This window comes from Humulus lupulus, chromosome 4, assembly GCF_963169125.1.
Source record: "Humulus lupulus chromosome 4, drHumLupu1.1, whole genome shotgun sequence".
Taxonomy (NCBI): Eukaryota; Viridiplantae; Streptophyta; class Magnoliopsida; order Rosales; family Cannabaceae; genus Humulus; species Humulus lupulus.
Window position 1 is genome coordinate 241,609,954 of NC_084796.1, and position 8,116 is coordinate 241,618,069.

Consider the following 8,116-nt stretch of genomic DNA (forward strand, 5'->3'; position numbering starts at 1 on the left):
TGGGGCTTGCTATCTAAGTAAGTCATATGCCCAAGCGACTATAAAACATATTCTTGGGGCTTGTTATCTAAGCAAGTCATATGCCCAAGGACTACAAAACATATTTATACATATACATATTATAGCATAAAACATATCATAACATAAACATATAAACACATATAATCTATCATATTTTCCTTACCACAAACCGGGATATTTGAGAACAAGAACGGGATTATAACACTCCTAAAAACCAACAGCACAAACCATGAGTATTTCTAAAGAATGAAGATGAAAAGAGAACTAAACCATCAAAGAAGAAACTTATCGAGAAGAACCTTAAGTTTTCAAGAAACGTAAATACCTAATCAAGAATCATAAACAACAGTTAGGATCTGAAAGAAAATAAAAGAAAACTAAAAAACCATGAAGATCTAAACTTAAAGATAAGAATACCTTGAATGATCTTATGACTTGATCTAAACATCGATACTGAAATCCCACTATATCTCACTTCCCAAATGTTTATAAAATCTTAGAATGATAAAGCTTTTAACCCAAAACCCAAGTGTTTCTCTCTATAGTAAACTTAGCAACTTGGAGGCTCTGAAAAAATGCTTGAAGAATGAAGAAAATGGTTGAGTACTAGGTCCTATTTATAGAGTTCAAGGAGTGAAACTAACCCATTTTAATTTGAATAAATAAATGAATTTAAAATGAAAAAGATTTGAATTTTCGTTCAACAGATGCCCAGAACTCAGTCAAAATCATTCAAAGGCAGGTCCAAGTGGTTAAGGCTATTTTAAATTTAAAACCACAAACTTCCAAAAATGAGAGTTGGAGCCGATATATCGCCCCCTATAGGCGATATATCGCCTCCCCCATATTCCTGAGCCCCGTTAGATCGTTCATGCGAAGTCGACGTATTTTCCATAGGCGATATATCGACCCCTAAAGCTTCGACATATCGGCATACGTTGATATATCAAACACGTATTTGCACTTTTTCAACATATTTTGAATTGATAAGACAACTTTGACTAAGTCTAAACGTGATTCTAACAATTTTTGGAAGGTTCTAGAGCTTCTAGATCTTTCTTTTATTTAATCTAATCATAAAAAATACTTAAATCCTTAATAAACATGATTATGACAAGTGTCACATTCTTAATAATTCTATCTAAACCTTAGGTTACAATAAATATATCTATAGGACCAGCAATATTAATCAAACCTTATGTTATAATTAATATTCTTAAACTATAGGTTAAACTTATAAAATCCATAACTGTTGCTATGAGTTTCCAACTAAGTCCCGACTTGAACCAAAATCCACGGAATCTAACATACTTTAAACTATACTAACTATTACTACTACTATCTAGCTAAGTGAAATTTTGGGACTCTACAGTCAAGCATTTCATGCTTTTGTTGATAATGATTATGTCGATTAGATCTAATATTTTCGGCTTGCGTTAAACACACTAATACTGTTCTTGACTCATAAGTCAATTTCATACAACCAGTGCTCAATACTACTGTCGAACTTAACTAATAAGTCAAAACTTCACAATCAATATTGACATCATTGTAGTTTCCTAACTCATAGGTCAGTTCCATACACAGATAAGCTAACTGCTAAGCATTTAATATGCATTCCATATATATAGATAGAGCACTCAACATGCCTCATCAATAACCATGCATGTCACATACTAGGTGCGGTTTTCTTACCTCTGGTTCGAGTGTGAAATAATAAAAGAAAACCTTTGAGAACGATCAATCCTTTGGTCCCTTAGCAGTCACCTAGTCATAACCAAATAAGGAATCCCATCAATAAAATCAATAATAAAAGGTTTATAATCTAAAACCTCGCTCTTGGGACCTTGAATCTTACTAAAACGATTCGTAGATTTGATCCTGAGCCTTAGGAATTGAACCCCCAAGCTTAAGCCCTTAAAAAATCCTCCCTAGCACAAAAGGAAGGGGCAAGTCATGACTTGGCCTAGCAAGTCGTGGCGCGCCCCAAGTCAGAGAGCACACTCAGCCTGGGCACTAGGGCGGGTCGCGATTTTCCTGGCCAAGTCACAACTTGACCCCACGAATAGAGACCCCTTGCCATTTTCTCCATTAAAACCAGCCAAGAACCTCAATCAAACCTCCATAAAACCAACCCAAAATCAAAACCAACCATCAACACATCATATCCACTAGTTTAACCACAAAACACAAGCTTTAAACCAATTAAAATCACCTCAAATAACCACTTCTACTTTAAGCTCAAAAAACTAACTTAAAACAGAGCAAAAAACAACAAAACCATGGTTGAATTCTTACCTCGAACTCAAGATTGAATCCCCTTCAATGGAGGAACATAATCCTAAACCCTCAAGCTTTAACTCCCAAGCTTGAATCCTCAATCTCAACTTCAAAATTTCAAAGGAAGGAAGAGGAAGATAGATGATCTTGGGAGAGAAAGGAAGGCTCTGTTTTTGCTTAAGTTCATCTACAACCTTCTAATTTTAACATATATCCTTTGGTCAAAAGACCAAAATGCCCCAAGGTTAAATAAATTCCTTTAAAGCTAGCAAGGGCAAAATCATCATTTCCCGTCTATCTCGTTAATTATAATTAACGTCCTCCAATTTCTGTTATTCCCAATTGTAGAGTCCAAGAACTTTACCTAGCTAGTTAGATAGTAGTAATAATAGTAATAGCTAGTAGTAGTTATAGTAGGTTTATTACTGTGGATTTTGGTTCAAGCCGGGACTTAGTTGGACACTCGTAGTAACACTTGTAGATTTTATAAGTTTAACCTATAGTTTAAGAATATTAATTATAACCTAAGGTTTGATTAATATGACTGATTATGAAGATGATAATTATTATAATATAAGGTTTAGATAGGCCCAATAAGATAATGACATTTGTCATGTGCATGTTTAAAGAGAAATTAAGTATTTTTGAGGAATAGTTTATTAAGAGTAATATTTGAAAATCCCAGAGTCTGCCAACAGCTTTGAAATCGTTATTAGACTCAGTCAAAGCTATTTACTCAATTCAAATTAGGCTGAAAAAGTGTAATTACGTGTATAATGTTTCAGCGTATGTTGATATATCACAACTCTAGGGGGCGATATATCACGACACGGGGATACGAAAAACACGTAACTTCGCACAACCATTTCGACGAGCCTTGGGAATATGAGCCCAGGCGATATATCGCCTATGGTAGGCGATATATCAGCTCTAGGGCTGCATTTTCAAATGATTTTGAAACCGAGCTCATTTTAATCCTTAACCTCTTGATAAGTCCAGAATCTTTTTGACCGAGTCTTCAGCCTCTGCTGAACAATTATTCAAATGTTTTTCAATTAAAAAGCCATTATTTTATTCAAGCTAAATGAAGATCTTTTCATTCTTTGACTCTATAAATAGGACCTAGTACCCAGCCATTTCTTTCATTCTTCAAGCTAAGTTCAGAGCCTTCAAGCTGCTAGGTTTACTTTAGAGTGTTAAACACTTGGGTTGGGGTTATAAGCATTATCATTATAAGCTTATCAAACACTTAGGAAGTAAGATTTATAGTGTTTTTTGGTTTCGAGGTATAGTTCGGTTATAAAGCAATCAAAGGTATTCCTATCCCTAGTTCATCTCTGTTTATTTCCTTAGTTTTTATAGTTTTTCTCTACTCAAATCCTAACTAAGTATTCTTTATTCTTGGTTAGGCATCTAAGTTCTTTGAACTTGAGGTTCTTGTTGGTAAGTATCTACTCGATGGTTTAGTTCATTCTTTTCATCTCTTTTCTTTTAGAATACTCACTTCTCTATTAATGGTTTTTAGGAGTGTTCCAAAATCCCGACCTTGTCCTCATCATCCTAGTATATTGGTAAGGAAAATATGATAGTTCTTATGTAATATGTGCTATATAAAAGTGTTATGATTAAGCTATAGTATGATTTTATGTGTTATGATATATGCATGTTTTGGGACTTATAGTTGTTATATAACAAACCCTAACACTTTTATGTTTTGGGCTTATAGTTGTGATATAGCAAACCCCAACACTTTTATGTTTTTGGGGCTTATAGTTGCTTAACTAGCAAACCTCATTGTAGTTTGAGGCTTATAGTTGCTTAGTTGGCAAACCCCAATAGTTACCATGTACATGAGTTAGAATTATGATATATGTTTATAGTATTTGTTATATGTTTATAGCTTATGTCTATGTATATGTTTCATGCTTGTAGTAGACTTTCCTTGCTGGGCATTAGGCTCATTCCTTTGTTTTATATGTGCAGGAAAATAGTATGGCAGTGGGAAGATTCTTGGTAGCTTGGGATTGTGTATTGAGGGAGAATGTAATCGATGGACTGCGCGAACGATTCAAGGATGAAGTTGTTTAAGTATTTTAATTATGATTTATATGTATTTTTTCGCACTTTGTTTTGTAACGAATTTTAAGATTTAAGTCATGTTTTGTTTTATTTTTCAAAACAATGGGATCCCATATCCTACTCTGAATTTTATGTTAACTTTTGTTTTACAGTTTTAAGAAAGTTATGGTTATATCATATGTATGTTTTCTTAAGATTAGTGTCTGTATATATAGTAGTAGTTTTTAATGGTCCAAGGTCTAGAATAGTTAGGTCGTTAAACCAATATTCTCAAATACTAATAAATCATATCCCATTACCCCGAGACTCACCCCGAGCCTGGTAAATAATCCCGTTATGACCAAACCGCTAACTTGCATTCAAAGATCGTCTCATGCCAAATAGCTCAAACAAATCCACATTATAATGTGGCCTCATTCATAATTCACCAACATGCATGAAAATATACAAATATGCCCTCAACGGGCCAAATTACCAAAATGCCCTTATAATGAAAAGTGGATCCATATGCATGCATTTATCATCATATATAATATAACTCACATAATCATGCATATAATCATTTAATGGCATAATAAATCAATTGTGGCCCTCCCGGCCTCCTAATCAAGGTTCTAAGCCTTATTAGGAAATTTGGGTCATTACAGTCAGGCATGGCAGGCGCTCGTTAGCTCGACTCGGCTTTGGTGTGACGCGTGTTAGGCAAGCAGGTGTGCGTCAGGCGGCTCACGCAGCTCGGTTCACCGAATTAAAGGCCCACACGTGGCAGCTGCAGGTGTCTTTTGGGCTTGGGCTATTTGGGCTTGGTTTGGGCCTAGTTCACCTTCAAAAATGCCACTTTTTCATCATTTATTCATTTATAATTCTTTATTTCTTCTTTCTTTTTGTTTGTGTCAAAATACATTTTATTTCTTGGAAATTGAAAACAAATTAAATAAAAATTAATATTTGCAAATATAAAATATATTACATTAAATCCATGAAAATATTAATTAAAACTTAATTTATTTTAAACTTTAAAACTAATAAAATGATATTCTTAAGTACTAATCAGGAAGAAATTGCAACGTTTGAGTTAAGTCCTTATCTCAACACTCGAAACTACTACTATATATATATGTTTAGTAATCTCAAGTGAATACACATTTCATAAGACAAACAAAGCATGCAAATGTTGGCCTAATACTAAAGCTTGTAGTTTCCTCTTGGAAAATACCAAGGATAAACGCACCAAGGCAAAAGAGAAACCCATAAAAAAACAATAAATAATTTGAGATTTTAGCTTATTTGGGGGTTTTCCTATATATTTTACATGATCAAATTACCCCAACTAAAATGATACAATTCCAATTTAACCAGCCCTAAGTTCAATTATCATTTTCTTGGCGCCCATTGCCCGTGTTTCCCACCAGCCACGAAACCTCCTTCACTAGCCATCGCACTTCTCCGACCAACCACTACCTGCCCTCTCCAGTTCAAGCCCTCTAAGGCTTTGGTGCTAATTTATTTTATGTATTGATTTGTATTTTGATTTGAATGTGATATGAGATTTGAAATGTTGGTTTAACTTTCCATATGAAATATATTAGCAAGCCATACCTCTGATATATATACGTGCCTTTCTTTTTTCTGCTCTCACATTTGGTTTCCGATTTCTGTTTGTATTTTTTATAGTTTTGGTGTTCATATATTATATTGGATTTTTATTCCAAATTACATTTTTGCAGTTGGAAGTTCTTTAACTACTTTTGGATGATTGACATAAAAAATTTGTCGGGTCTAATCCATTGAAATGATTACTATATAATGGTAGATTTTTTTTTTTATGTGATTATGAATCTCAATCTTCAGAGCTAATATTATAGTCTTGAGGATCTACCAGGGTTGCCGCCACGCAGGGACAGAGCCAGTATCAAGGACACCATATAAAATGGCACCAGCAGAGTTGAAGGAACTAAAGATACTGTTGCAGGAACTTCTGGATTTGGGGTTCATCAGGCCTAGTTACTCGCCATGGGGCGCTCCAGTGTTGTTTGTTAAGAAGAAGGACGGGACATTGAGGATGTGTATAGATTACAGGGAATTGAACAAGTTGACTATAAAGAATAAGTACCCTCTACCAAGGATTGATGACCTGTTCGATCAGTTCCAGGGAAAGACGTTGTTCTCAAAGATTGATCTACGATCTGGTTATCACCAGCCAAGGATCAAAGATGAGGATATACCAAAAACGGCCTTCCAGACGCGATATGGGCACTATGAGTTCTTGGTTATGTCTTTCGGTTTGACCAATGCCCTGGCAACTTTTATGGATTTAATGAACAGGGTATTCAAGGACTTCTTAGATTAGTTCGTCATTGTCTTAATCGAAGACATTCTAGTATACTCCAGTTCAGAGGTAGAGCATGAGCAACATCTTCGACAGGTTTTGCAGAGGTTAAGGGAGCATCAGTTGTACGCCAAGTTTAAGAAGTGTGAGTTTTGGTTGTCAGAGGTGACTTTCCTTGGGCATATAGTCGGTGCAGAAGGGATTAAGGTGGATCCATCCAAGGTGGAAGCAGTAAGGGATTTTCCGAGGCCAAGGAACGCCTCGGAGGTGCGGAGTTTCCTTGGGTTGGCGGGTTATTACAGGCGGTTTGTGGAGGGATTCTCAAAGATCGCTTCACCGATGACAGAGTTGACAAGAAGAAATCAGAGGTTTGTTTGGTCAGAGAGGTGTGAGAACAATATCCAAGAATTGAAGCGACGACTTATCTCTGCACCTGTGCTGAGTCTTCCTTTGGAGGAAGGAAAGTTTGTGGTTTACTGTGATGCATCAAGGATGGGTTTAGGCTGCATGCTGATGCAGAATGAGAAGGTTATAGCCTATACATCGCGTCAGCTAAAGGAGTATGAGCAGCGGTATCCTACTCATGATTTGGAGCTGGCGGCAGTGGTATTCGCAATGAAGGTTTGGCAGCATTATTTGTATGGGGAGAAGTGCGAGATATACACTGACCACAAGAGTTTGAAATATTTCTTCACTCAAAAGGATCTGAACATGAGACAGAGATGCTGGTTGGAGCTGGTTAAGGATTATGATTGCGATATCCTTTACCACCTAGGGAAGGCCAATGTAGTGGCAGATGCGTTGAGTAGGAGGGGTCCAGGACAATTGTATAGTTCCACCCAGATCTCGAGAGAGTTAGCTGATGAGATGGCCAGGGCAAAGAAAGAATTGGTGGTGGGCCAGTTAGCTAATATTACCTTGCAGTAGACCCTGCTAGAGAGGATTAAGGAGGGACAATTGGTGGATGCGCAGTTGCAAGATGTTAGGCAGCATGTCCTAGCTGGGACAGCTAAGGATTATTCTGCTTCTGAGACTGGTATACTTCGATATCAGGGACGGATTTGTGTTCCGGCAGATGAGGGGATCAGACGAGAGATACTGGATGAGTCTCACACTACGCCATACTCGCTTCATCTGGGTACCACGAAGATGTATCAGGATCTACAGACATTATATTGGTGGCCCGAAATGAAGAAGGATGTGGTAGAGTATGTGTCTAGATGTTTGACATGTCAGCAAGTAAAGGCTGAGCATCATCGACCGGCGGAATTGCTTCAGCCTTTGGGTATCCCAGAGTGGAAGTGGGAGGACATCACGATGGATTTTGTGGGAGGAATACCCAGGACAGTGGGACTTTGTGACTCGGTGTGGGTGATAGTAGAAAGATACACCAAGTCAGCTCATTTT